The following is a 14,174-nucleotide window of genomic DNA, read 5'->3' as shown; positions in this document are numbered from 1 at the left end:
GAAGCCGATCCCTTAAAGGGCTTATCAGGTACAGGGCCCCCAGGCCTTTTAAAGGGGCAAACCCAAAAAGCCCCTTTTTTTGGTTTTTTCTCCCTCCTCCACGGGCGTTTCCCCTGTTTGGGGCCTAAGTCCCAAACTTTTCATGTTAACCATTCCCAGGTCCCTTTTTGTTAAATGTTTTCAAGGACAAAAACCCCGGGTACATATCCCCCCCTATCAAGAAATTTTTGCCCAAAAAAAACCTAAAACAAACCGAAAATTTAATAAAATTAGCCCAAGGGAAAAACCTTTCCTTTAAAAAAAGTACCTAATTAAATCATTTTAGAAAACAAAATCTTTAAACCAAAACCGGATTTTTTTTCCTTCGGGGGGGTGCTCTGGGGGGGGCCTAATTCAGGAAGAGGGGGTTTTTTTAAAACCTGCTAGGCAAAACTAACTTTTTTCATCCCCCTCCCTCCTCTCTCCTCATCTCGGCGCCGCCACGGGTTTGCGCTAGGGGGGCAACTCATCTTCTTTTTAACCCTCCCCAAGAAACTTTTTGGCCCCTTGGTAATAATACTAAAAAACGGGTCGTTTTCGCCCTCTCTTCATAGGTGACTAGAAGGGCTCTCCAGTTAAAGCCCTTCCCGGATTATTCGGCCCACCCCTCGCTTCCGAGCGGGTTTGCCCACACGCCCTTTTCCTCCTCCCCCCCCCCTAACGGAAGCCCCTTTTCCGCGGGGGGGGGCTTGAGGGCCCAAAATTTTTGGTGACCACCAGGGGCTCCCTACTGGAGGGGTCACCAGTGAGGGATGAAACCACATGTGGATTCCTGGTGCACCAAGGCTATGAAGAGTGCGATGGTGCACCCACCCCTGGTTCATTCCATCCTTGGCCCAGGGAGAACTCTCCCACGTGTTGGGGTTTGCCGTGCGTGGGGCATCCCGTATTACCAGGAGAACGAGTCCTGGATGGTTGAGGCGATGCTGCACGCTGCGCCCGGCAGCTAGCAACACACCTCTTTGGGTCCTTTAGTCGGGCTAGACGGGCGGCTGGATCAAGGCCCGGTCAAGACAATCGGCTGGTCAAAGAGGGCTAGGGTCAAGCAGGGCACATTCAGTCGGTATGCATGGTTCCACCGCTACTGACATCATACTGTAATAGTGCTGCGTATATTTTCCTCATTACCCCTGTGGCTGGTTTGGGAGATTTTTGAAACCCCAACTATAGCTTCCCTCTTGGACTCCCAGGTGGGTGGGGGGGGTGAGTGAATGAATGAATTCTAATTTGTATGAGGGCTACAAATTTACAATATCTAGCTCTCTCCCTGACGACCTACTACGCAAATCCCCCGACCAATCCCTCTGGAACTCACGTATTGTCACTTGGAACCTTTCCACTTCCAAAGGGCGAGAATGGGAATCGTAATTGTTCCCGGGCTCCCAAACCAGGTAAAAGGGGAAAAGTCTCCTCATCCTACTAAGGAAATCTTACCTGGTAAATATGACAACATTTCATATAGTAAGTACCTAGTAATGAAGACCTTGATGGTGTATCAATCATGGATATTGATATTTTTCGGGGGGGGGAAGTACAATCCACGGGGGGGGGGGGGAAAATTTGTTGAGTATGTCAACGTGATCCTCGCTCACACCCACAGCGAGATGAGCCTGATAGTTGAGGTTTCGTCACCGACGGAGTGACCGTCTGAGTGCGAATATGCGACATTCCTGGGGCTCAAGTTTTTATGTTCTCCTCACAAAACCCTTAATCAGTGTAAGGAATTGTTTTTTCCCGAGACCTGATGAGGTAGTCTGCGGAGAAACTGTTTAGAGGAACTAGAAGTAATTTTAATGTAGTGGCAGTAAACGTTTTAAGCAAGAAAGTTAATGGTTTGGAACAGTCGACACCAGCTCTTTCTTATCTAACCTTTAACACATTAGTCCTTCCAGAATCGGTTAAGTTAGCTGGTACCACCTCAAGGTAAAGCCATAATTGCCCAACCCTATGCGGTGCTTCCACTGCCAGGTTCGGGCATGGAAGCTAAACTCTTGCCGTTTTAAAAGAAATGAGCAACCAGAGTATGTGTTCAGGTGTGGTACAACATTCATCACAGGAAGATGACAACTGTCCTGGTCTCATATGGCTGTTACCACTGCAAAGGCCTCATGAAGCTTCTTCAAATCATTGTAACAGGTACAAATTTGAAAGGAATGTTATTGGTAATAAGGAGGCAAGGAGAAAGTTAGTTTTTCCAAGGCAAAGCCACGTGCCCGTGTGCTATTTGGACAGCCAGGTAGTCCTTTGCTTCGGTTCTTGCCCATCCTCCTTCCCCCACCCTTGCCGCTACAATGCTTCTTACAACACACACTCTGCACTTTCTTTAACCCTCAGTCGGAAATTTGCTGACACTTCCTCTGGTGCGGTTGTTCCACCAGAAACGGAGTAGGAGTGAGGGGACTCTATGAAGGAGACCTCCTCCTCCCAAAGTAGGTCTTTGGAGCCAACATTTTACAGGCTCCAGGAGGCCTCAATGGTGACGCTCCAGCTGGCCACCACACCACAAGGCCTCATACTGCTAGGAGAATGCCCCTGAAGTAAAGGCTCCAGGCACGCCCTTTGCTCGGCAAAAGGAATCCTGAGCCTGTGCAAAAGACTTCCAGCTCCACAAATCCAACAGGGGCCATCCGCTGCTAGACAGAATGCCCCTGAGCAAGGCCTCAGGTACCGCTCTTGCCCAGGCAAAGAAATCCTGAACCCCTGTCCAGGGAAACCTGTGGAAACTATCTCCACAGGTAAACAACCATTAAAAGGGACTGGCCCAGGATCATGGAAAGGGACAACGCCTCAAGTGTATGCAAAACCTTGACCACAGGTGCTGCAACCCCTTATGAAAGAAATAATATAAAGAACTGATTTCACTAATCCAATGGAACTGTCGGGATTTCATGCAAAATTGGAAAACTGCAATATCTGACTCAGCTTCATATAATCAGTTTTTGTGTATGTCTACTAGAGATTTTGAACCCTGGAAATCATCCATCCGATTTTCCCTGGAGGATTCCAAATTCAAGCCCTTATGGGAAAAACCCCCCCCTCTTTTTTTTTTTTGTGACAATGGAACCTCAGGAGGAGTAGCAGTAATGGTCGTCAAGATATTCCCTTCAGGGCCATCCAACTGTCAGACAACACTGCAAGGTGTAAGGCTGGTGAGCATGGCTTGACACGACCTTACAACTGTTGCATCCATCTACCTCCTCCCATAATCTCAACATAGATGATTTGGAAGATGTACTTTGGGCAGGTTGCACATTCCAATCTACTCTTAGGGAGATTTTCCAATGTCGCATCACCTCTGGGAGACACTTTGTGCCACCCTCGAGGAATGTGGGCCATTTATGGTATCATGAGGCCGAACCTGGGGACGACAAGAATGCTTGATTCAGTGAACGCCGTTGAGTCCTTGTTCTTAAGAGTATAAGATGCAGTTTTACTGAACAGTGACACTCCCCCACATTTCCAAGTTTCAAACTTGGACATTCTCCATATAGACCTATCAATAGGCTCACCTGACTTCACAGTTTGAACTTCCACTTGGTCAGGCTCTGGAAACTTACATGGAAGCTCGACCATTTTCCCATACTGTTTGGAGGAGGTTAATTCTATATTCCAGTCAATGGCGTGCCTAAGAGATGGCGACTTTGAACATGCAGAACTGGAATCTTTTTCTTAGATCACTGCATTATTGCAAGGATCTGTTGAATGATTTCACAGTGCTGTTCAAGTATGCTGTTAATCACTTCAAATCACGAATTCATCTTGCCGGCAGAAGCATTCCTTCCCAAAGTAGCGGACAGTACGTCGACCTCCAGTACCATGGTGGTGGTCTTGGATGAATGCCACCACCCAACAAGCTAGTGGGGGGGGGTCAGAGCAAGGAAAACTGCATTAAGGCAGTTGAAACGACGCCCAGCATTGTAACCTTGATCAGTTACAAAAGACGCCGAGCCAAGGCCAGGCGCGTGCTAAAGGAGGCTAGACGGAACGTCGTGGAGACAGTATGTCTCATCGATTAATTCTGGTGACGCCCCTTAGCATGGTGTGGGGAACAAAGGTGCGTAAGATTGACTGGAAAGTAGCACATCCATATCAACAACCTGCTCTGAAGATAGATGTGCATAATCATCACTACAAAAAGATAGTTGCTAATGGACTGCTAATCCATGGCAGAGATCTCCTCTGGACATCTACCTGCTCGATTCTCCACTCTTCGTGCTGAACAAGGAAAACACCCAGTGTCGTTCCTTCAGTATGTGACTGCAGCAGAACTTCCATACATTTGGCCATTTTTGCCGCAAGGAATGATGGACTTTTCTGCTTTGCAAGCTCTGCCGTAGAACTGCCCCAGTAAGTGACGATATCCATATCAAATGATAATCTCACTACAGGAGAGCTCCAGAAGTTCCTGTTGGACCATTCAATAGGTCATAGAGAGGGCACAGTGCATCCACATGGAGAGGCTATAATCATTCCTGGTTCCTAAAACCTGGCAAGATGCCCTCCGCACCAGGAATTACAGACCAATTTCTCTCACCATCTGCATCTGCAAGCTGATTGAGAAAATGGGAAACTTCAGGTTGACATGGCTGCTAGAAAAAGAAAACATGTTGAACCCCCATATCAATATGCTTTTAGAAATTGAGATCGACCACAGATGCTACTTGTGGAGGATGGAAACTGCTAACAGAATTTCCTTCGCACAGCGACGTCTGCATGGTTTGGCAGTCCTTCTTTGCCTTGAAAAGCTTCGATACAACTTGGAAGCATGGCATACTCATGAAGCTGTATGACCATTGGTTTAAGAAAGGGAGCATTACCTACCTATCATACAAAGCTTCCATCCTTGCTAACAGTAAATTTAGAGTTTCGGGTGGGAAACAGTTTCCTCTAACCTGGAACCCAGCTGGAAGGGTCCCCAAGGGAGTGTCCTTAAAGAAGTGTGACCCTATTTTGCCAGTGCTATAATGACATTGTAAAAGTTGTTCCAAGTTTCTTCTCATGTAATTGTAATGTGTGATGACTTTACACTGTACTGCTTCATGAGGAAGCCTTACAGGATGTGCAAGGACACGATGCAGTTGCAATAAATCGGTTGTAAGTGGGCAACATATCGTGGGTTCAAATTTTCTTCAAGCAAGACCATGGGCATGCATTTCCACAAACGAGGAAAATTCCACCCTTTCCCTCTATTTTAGGAGCAAACCCTCACTGCAATATTTGTCCAAAGGTGAAGTACTTTGTGGTCTAATTTTTTTGACTCAAGACTTACATGGGTCCTCACATCAAAACAGGTAAAAGTGAAGGCTACAAAAAAGGCGCTCAGTATTTGTGCGGGTCTTTTCACTTTAATCTTGGGGTGCAGACCGCACAAACGCGTTCTACGGCTTTACTCCGGGCGCATATTCGTATTAAGCTTGATTATGGCTGTGAGGGTGTAATTCTTCTGCAACTCCACTGTTTCTCCGGATGTTTGGACTCAGTTCATAATGAATCTCTCAGAATCTGTGCTGGTGCTTTCATTCAGTCTTCACCTGTGGAATCCCTGTATGCTGAGAGTGGAGACCACCTCTTTCATTACACCGGTACTACATGAATCCTGATTTCCTACACGAGACTACAAAGGATTCCGGGATCTCCACACTACATCAGATTGGTTTTCAGCCCCTTAGGATAGCCGATCCTATGGTAGGAGAATGAGGAATCTTGTGGAAGATCCTTAATTTGAGTCTCACTAAGGTTCTGGCTGTTGGAATTCCCCAATTTCCCCCCTTGAACTGATCAAGTCGAGCTGGATTTGATCGGATTGGGAAAGGGGAGAAATCAGAAGCAAGAAGTCAAGATAAATTTCTCAGCATATTCTAGGGGAGTAACCAAGTGATCAGGCAATATATACAGATGGTTCGAAATTATCTGAAATAGGTGGTGGGCTTTGCAGCAGTGAGGCAGAAGGAATACTGCATCTGGCGTCTTTCTCTAAAGCCTCACGATCTTTACTGCAGAGTTACTTGCCATCCTTGCAGCAGTTAAGATGACTAGAGATCTTACTACCCATTCAATTGTGATATATTGTGAACTCTCGTAGTGCTGTTGCAGCAATCAAGGAGCTTTAAACTCATCACATCCACTAGTAAGGGAGGTTCAAGATGGGGCTTGCACTGATGTCAACACGCAAAAGATAAACTCTGTGTTGGGTGCCAGCGCATGTTGGTATAGTGGGAATGAGCGAGCCGATCAGAATGCAAGGCAAGCTGCTGCTCAGCTTGTGATGCTCGTTTTTCCCTCCCACACACCGACCTGAAACCCGACCCGCATAAGGAGTTGTCCTTCGCATAAATTGGAAGTAACAATGGGAAGGCTACCTTCCCAAACAACTGCGAGAATTAGAGATGACCTCGGCAGTTGGGTGACTAGCATCCCCCTAACCCAAAGTGAAGTTGCCTAACAATAGACTAAGAATCAGGCCACACAGACTGATCATGGGCCGATGATGCTAAAAGTCCAAGCAGTCTTTTGTGAAGGCTGCCAAGAGCCATTAACGATCGCACAAGTAGTGGAAGCTGTGCAACATTCTCATACAAAAGACGTATGTACTTACTCCCCCTATACACTGAAAAATGTATGGGGGAGGATTGTGACATAGAGGGTCCTTATTAGTTTTCCTTTAGAAGAGACTAATATTTCAATAAAATTTAATTATGCATACTGTTTATGCAATATTTTATATACTTAAAGCATAATATTTATTGCTTTGATTGTTTATTTGTTTATTGTTATTAGTAAATTATTTATTGATAGACTTTTAAAGTTTTAAATATTTTAATATTTCTATTTAACAAGGTATTCGCGCCTAAGACCCTTAGCTGTTGACGCGGCAGATAATTTGAATAATCAATCAATCACTTCCCCTCATGCGCTGGTCATAGGTCTCCTTCATAGTCATGGCCTTTGAGCTTGCCACGCACTTCGTGTCGGTGCACCTCCGCCAGGTTCTCCTGCAGTGCCACCTGCATAGCTGAATGTGACAGTTGGCAAGTTCACGTCCGGGTGGCCGCCCTGTGCCAATCCCGCTGGTGCCTGAGCTCACGAGCCAAACATAGTCGGCAGGTGTAAGCCTGTTCCTCATGCACAGCAGACCGTAAGGCCATGAATATGGCAGGCAGCTTGGATGTCCCAGTCTTCCTGACTTTCCTGCATATTTGCTAACTGTTGAGCAAGGGTACGGTTTAAACCGCTCGCAACAGACCATTGGACTGTGGATGGAGGGTGTCCGTCCATGTCTTGCGCGACACCTAACAGCTCACAACACTCACGGAACACGCCGTGACTCAAACTCCACGGCCTTGGTCAGAGTGCAGTTCAGAGGCACACAGAAACGGGTAATGAATTCATTCACTAGCACCACCAGCCAACGGTCCTCGGCCTCGTGGGTTGTGTAGTGCATTATGCCTCAGGCCACTTTGAGAAAAAGTCCATTACCACACAAATGTATCGGGGGGTTCCTTGTGCGTTAGAGGCAGCGGAACGCAATGTCTATTGCCCACCCGTTCCGTGGTGCTCCCACAAGTCAGTACACCTGTAACGGGCAACGGTTTCTTTCTAGCGGGTCCCTTCTTTGCACTGCACACATCACATGCTCTACACCACTCAGACCTCCCTTCTCATGCCCCACCCAGTAGAAGTTGTTTGGACGTAGATGGCTCAGGGTCCTTTTTGTTTTCTCGCCCAAGTGCCACTGGTAACACCGGCATGGTAAATTCCCTCAGCAACTTCAGGCACGGCATGCTCTTCGTACTCCAACTACCCACTTGTCACTGTCCTCGTTCACTCACTGCACCCAGCGCATTCCTAACAACCGCTTTGCGCTCGCGTAATGTTTCCCACCTGTGTCCCACCAGACCCTTTGGTGGTGGGGCTCTTCCTCCGCAGCCAACGGCCTCCCAACTGGGGCCGTCCACTGAAGCCTCAGCACCGGACCAATGGGAGCAAGGTCAGAGTCCTCGCACGTTGGGCCTTACGCCACTTGCATCATCCCCTTTTAGTCCTTCTGGACACCAGTGTGAGCAACTTAGCCTCCACGTGGGCGTCGTGACTCAGAGGCTGTCAACGTTTCATGGACCCGCCCGGGCGGTGGACGATTGTGGTAGTTGTTACTGTTCAAGGCGCCCTAACCACCCTTGCCAGCTGACCTGCTACCTTCAGCGATCCATCAAAACCACTGTAAGGCAGATGGTCAGTCCGATGTGAACTCGGCACGGAGATGTATGGGTGAAAGTGCTCGCGGACTCTTTCCTTGTCACACAATAGTTGCGTCAGTGCCTGCTGACTTGCACTGTAGTAGGCCACAACGTACCCTTCCAGTTCCTTTATCTGTGACAAAACTGCCCCGATGCCTTCTCGCACTATCGTCAAGTGTCCAACAGTAGGGAGCTTCGGGTCCGGATAGGGCAAGAACGGTGCTTAGGTCCACCAGGGCCTTCTCGGTTGGTGAAATGCCGACTGACAGCACCCTCGTCCCACTGAAGACACTCCCCTTTTTTTGTTTAGGTCGTGGATAGGAGCCGCTACACAGCGAATCTCAAAGAAGAAAAAAAAAAAGAACTGTACAAGGCGGTCGGTACAGTATGTGCCAGGCCCAGGTAGCTCCTGACTTCCGCACATTGGTGGTGAACTGTTCCACTTCTCCACCACCTGCACCTTCTGTAGGTCAGTGCGCACAGCTCGTCTTGACTGACTACATGCCTCCAGAAATGGCAACCTCATGCTGGAACATCGAGTATTTCTTCTTGTCGGCTGAGTTTGAAGGTTGCCTTCCTCAACCGCTGTAGTACGTCCTCCAGCCACTCCAGCTCCTCTCGAAGGGCTTCCCGAGACGATGACGTCATCAATTAGACAAGCGCGTCTTCCAACTGCCGGCCATCCAATACCCTCTCCATCAAACGCTCAAAACAACCAGGGGCATTGCAAAGACAAGAGGGCATGATCGTTGATTGTGCACAGGCTTGGCCTAAGAAAAGTCAGTCCTTTGCTTGTCCTCTTCTGCCATCCTCCACCTGGTATAACCTGACTTCAGTCGAGTGTGGGAACCACCTGGCCCCCACCAATGCATCGGTGTGTCATCAATTCTCGGCATGATGTCATGTATTCAGCTCCCGGTAGTCCACACAGAATCAGTTTGTGTGGCCATCCTTTTTTCTTCCCAGTACTACCAGTAGATGACATGGCTGTCCTGACATTCAATCACCCCCTGTGCCGCCCGCTCATTGACACTGTGCGCTGCATCTCTTCTCGCGCCTGGTTGTGCAATACGTCGGGGGGGGGGGGGGGCTCTTGATTGGCAAACTAATTCCGGTGTTAATGCGGTGCTTCACCAATCCTGTGCGGCCATGGCCAAGTCACTTCCTGCCTAAACACATCTGTCATACTGAGACAAGGTGTGAACGCATCTTCTCTGTATGTGCTTCCGTCAGGTTAGCTGCACTTTGATGCGCCAAGTCCTCGAGTCAGGCAACGGTCCCACACATACCAACTCCTCGCTCCCCGACGATTCTTCTGGACGCTCCACTTCCTCACAAGTGCCCAGCTTTGCACCAGCTGGCACCTTCTGGGCCTATAACTAACCCCTCTCCTGGTCCAACAAGGCTCCCCCCAACCGCTACACCATCAGCCAATTGCAGGTTTAGGATGGGCTCCACGAGGTCTTCTATTTCACGCATCACTCTTGGCAGTCTACATAGTGGCCCGACATATCGGCCGCACTAGGGTCTTCTCAGCCCAGTGTTCTCACTGTTCAGGCGGCATGTTTCCCATCTACTGAGCCCTCCACCTGCATCGTGCTGGTTCGACGGCAGCTTACCCAAGTCAGGGCCTGGGAACAGAGGAAGGCTGGGTTTCGGCCCCCTTCTCTCCAGCCTGTCCGAGTTTTCCTTAGCCTTAGGACATGCACTCGGATGGTGACCATGGTGACCTGCCACAGTCCTTGCAGCACTGCTGGAAGGCATCAGAATCCGTCCAGTTGGAAAGAACATGTTCTTCCTCCGCTCCCTCTGACACTGACACTCTGTGTGCCCTACTCTCTCCGCAGGCCCCAACACAAGCCTTGGAAAGTGCTTGGGCTCACCTTCCCTCAATGCTACCTTCTCCACTTTTAGGCGCTTCTGGCCCCCGGAGTCATGGCGGGGCTGAGCAGCTGGCCCTAGCCAATGGTTCCTTCAGGAAGGCCCTCGAACTCCAGGCCCTCGCCAGCGCTAGCTGCAGGTCCCTCAGGGTGTGCTGCTTTGACTAGATTTTGATCTGCTGGTCCTGTAAAGCGTCAACAAGAAATTCGAGGCGGGCCAAGGATCCCGATCATCTCTTCCACAGCTTCAGGGTATGACCTCCTTACCAGTGCCTCCACATCCTGCGTCAGCTGGGACAGTGTCTCACCACGCTCACGTGTCCGCTTCTTCAAGCGCACCCAATATACCTCGGCCTGGTGGTGGTGCCCGAAACGGCTTTTCAAAGCCTCCGCCAGGCTGGTGTAAGAGGCCTGTTGGGATGGCGGCAGATGCCCCAACACTTCCACCGCGGGGCCCCTTAGTGCTGTTACCATGCAGGGCCTTCTCTTTCCTGGCTTCCAGCCCCTGGGCAGTATGCCACATTTTAAATTGGGGCGACATATGCTTCCCAGGCCACCTTCCTGTCGTACTCAGCTGGCTTACGCTTCACAGAATGTCCTGAGGCCGAGGGGCTGCGGGGTGGAGAAAGCGTGCCGTGAACTAACACGCCCGGGGGGGAGGAAGAGGGTGAGGGAGGCAACGAGGCGGGTTGACCGGGTCCGAGTTTGCCGCCACCTATACCCAAGGGAGCGGTACCGTTACCAAATGTGGTACCCATCCTGTCTGCCAGCGCCACGGCTCCGACACGACCTACGAGGCCGGGGGTTTCCTGCCATGGACCCCAGGCAGACCCCAGTAAATCTGACACCATCGAGTCTGCCTTCTCTGCTTGCAACGTTACTACCTCGTGACTCCGACCTTTTCCGCCTTCACTTCCTCCCTCAGAGACCTGAACTCTGCCTCAGCGTCTGCACCTCCTCCGTCAGTTCACTCTTCACGCTGTTGCAGGTTCTTGTCGGTGGTACTGCTGAGTTTTTCCCATCTTCACAGATGCAAGATTGCTCTGTAGCACCTCAACAAGTTGGGCAGAAAACTGTTTCTTCTGCTTTCCTTGCATGCATCTCTACAGAGATGGTCGGCCTGCTCGGTGCCCTTTGAGCCTGCTCTTCTGCCCCTTTTGTGCCATTTCCTCCTAAATACCGGCCAGCATGGCAAGTGATCAGGTTCCTCTGCTCGGATTCACTCACTCGTGCCTGCTCAGTCTAGCCTCCTCTCCCTTTGGCTGCCGCCCATCTTTGGACGACATGATAAAACGCGCTCCTCCCTGATCAAATTATCACAATCCCACTCCTGACACCATTTGTTACGCCGACCGCCCGTCTCTCCTGCCACCAACACAAGGCAGGCTAGGTAAACGGCGTGCTAATCCAACAGGGTCAGTGAACACTGAACGTTCCAAGGGGCCCGAGGCACCACAGTGTCCCAGGAACACCACTAGGGGAAACGCCAAGTTGCGAGGCAGGGCACGAAAATAACACAAATGACAAGTTTTTCCTTTATTCACAAGTATTTTACCCTCGACCTTTTCTAAGGCCAACTCAGAGGGGGGTGAAACCACATGTTCACACTGCACAATACAGCTTATAACAGGGCAACACAAGTTTATCAGGTCACAAGGGCACACACCAGGTCTTCACGGCATCACCCAACAGCGTCTCTTGGCTTGTTCCTCCGCTTCTCCCGCTCACGCCACTGCGTCATGTTTGCCCAGGTCCCTTCATTTTAAAACACCATGCCCAGTCATCCTTGTCCATGTTAACACATGTTTCGTCTCAGAGACAAAGACCCAACTGGCGTATCAAGTTCCATAAATGGATATTTTATGAGATAACCAATATGTATTAATTTCGTTTCTGGAGAAATTCCATTTAACCAATCACAACCGGTTTTGTTCTGTCCCTTGTAGGTTTTTGTGAATTTGTTACATACAGATGGCTCCACATGTTACTCTGCCCTCCAAGGAGTCTATCAGTAGGCCTTCTGCTGAACTGATCTTGATTTCCCCATTCCTTGATTTGACTGGGAAATGCGTTTTTCCTTTTAATACAATTGATATCAATACTGTTATTATGTGTTATTGTGTTCTGATTATTAGAGTAATTATTTAAAATCTTGTTAATCAATTTAAGACAACATGAACTAATGCATCAGATCCTTTCTCCAAAGTCCAAGGAAAAGGGTAAAACAGGTTGAGAGGGTACGACTAGGGGTATGTGTGACCCCTTGATGACTAAGCACTTGTAGAGTCATCTGTGTCTCGGGAATCATATAAATAAACCTGTTTGTACAGTGGTCATGGCATGTATTCTTGCCAAAGGTGGCGATGGGTTAAGTTTCAGGTATTATGCCTGTATGTTAAAAAGAACCATATGCTTGGAATATATGTGCACCTGGTATACGTGTTAAAAGGTTCAGTGTTTAAATCCTCTACATATTAATCTCCATAAACAGAGAGAGGAGAGAGAGCCGAAACAAGTGCCTGTAAATGCCCTACGAGGTTAGTAAAATTCGTTATATATACCATAATAAGAAAACATTCAGCCTGTCTAACTCATCAAAAATAAAGTTATAAAATACTATAGATCTGAAATTACAAGAACAATAACAAAGTAGTCATTTTAGAACAAACAGTGGCAAAAACCATGGTAAATTGAATATCTCTTCACAAGCTGTGTGGCTGACCGTGGCACTTGGATAACCATCGATGTTCTCTGTTATTATTGAGGTTTAAAGCCCATTCATGGGTAAGTGTTTTGGAGTTTTATGATAAAAAATACTATGCTAAGATGAGGGTTTCATAACAAATAAATATAATGTATAAATTAAAACGACTCAGGATCGCATATAAATGGAATGAATTGTACATAATTTGTTTGGTTGTCAAAAGTAGTTATGTTCCGACACGTTATCAGTTATATTGGAATCCTTTTTATTGTTTTTATCCTCCTAAAATAGAAACAATTATTTCTTTTTTTTTAGGAATGTTTTTTATCGGTTTTTTCCTGTTTGTTATTTTGTTTGCTTCATGAGATGTTCCTTAATGAGGATAGACCAGATGTAAAGCAGATCCACCTTAATGAATCTTTTGACTGATACAGTGAAGAAATGAAGAAATTTGGGGAGAAAAGTATTACAGACAAGGATTCAGAGGTGACATAAGAAGGACAGTCTATTACTACACTACACACCTTATTGGAGAAGTGACATCCTGTGTCAATTTAAGGTTTTTTAGTTTTAAAAGTTTAATTATTTATAATTTCCAATATAATCAAGAAGTGTAAGGATTATCAGTTATGTGTTGATATTAACCCTTCTCATTAGAATTAGAATCATCATACCCCTCTTATGATTATTATATTTTTATAGTGTGGGTTCAGTCAAGAGTATGACTTAGGTAAGTACAGGGAGCTCACACTTGCCACGTTAATTAATATGCCCTGCCCCCTCTAGATAAAGCCCGAGTGGATTTCCCAGTAAAAAGGGAAATAGTGGCTTTGACCATAGAGAGAAGGAGTGGGCGCAATACAGAGAGCGAGAGAGAGAGAGAGAGAGTAAGAGAAAGACGGAGAGAGCGAGCGAGCGGGAGAGAGAGAGAGAGAGAGAGAGAGAGAGAGAGAGAGAGAATAGAGAGGAGAGAGAGAGAGAGAGAGAGAGAGAGAGAGAGAGAGAGAGAGAGAGAGAGGGAGGGAGAGAGAGAAAGAGAGAAACAAAAAGTTGGAGTTCAAATCTGCTAGGGCAGCCGTTGCCATTTCTGTCGACAAGACCTCACGCAATTCGCCGTGAGGCTGAACTGAAAGCTTTATTGCCGAGATAAAGAAAATAATATATATATAAAATCCTTTGTGTGTGCAGGAGGTAAACGCAAGAAGAAAACGAAATCGATTGAATATATAGAAAAAAAATTAGCAAGAGAGGATAGAAATCCAGAGGAAGAAGCAAATTTTGAAGAAACATTGAGCACTAAAATGCAAAACAATTTTT

This window comes from Penaeus monodon, chromosome 5 (assembly GCF_015228065.2).
Source record: "Penaeus monodon isolate SGIC_2016 chromosome 5, NSTDA_Pmon_1, whole genome shotgun sequence".
NCBI lineage: Eukaryota > Metazoa > Arthropoda > Malacostraca > Decapoda > Penaeidae > Penaeus > Penaeus monodon.
Note: the sequence above shows the minus strand (reverse complement) of the source record.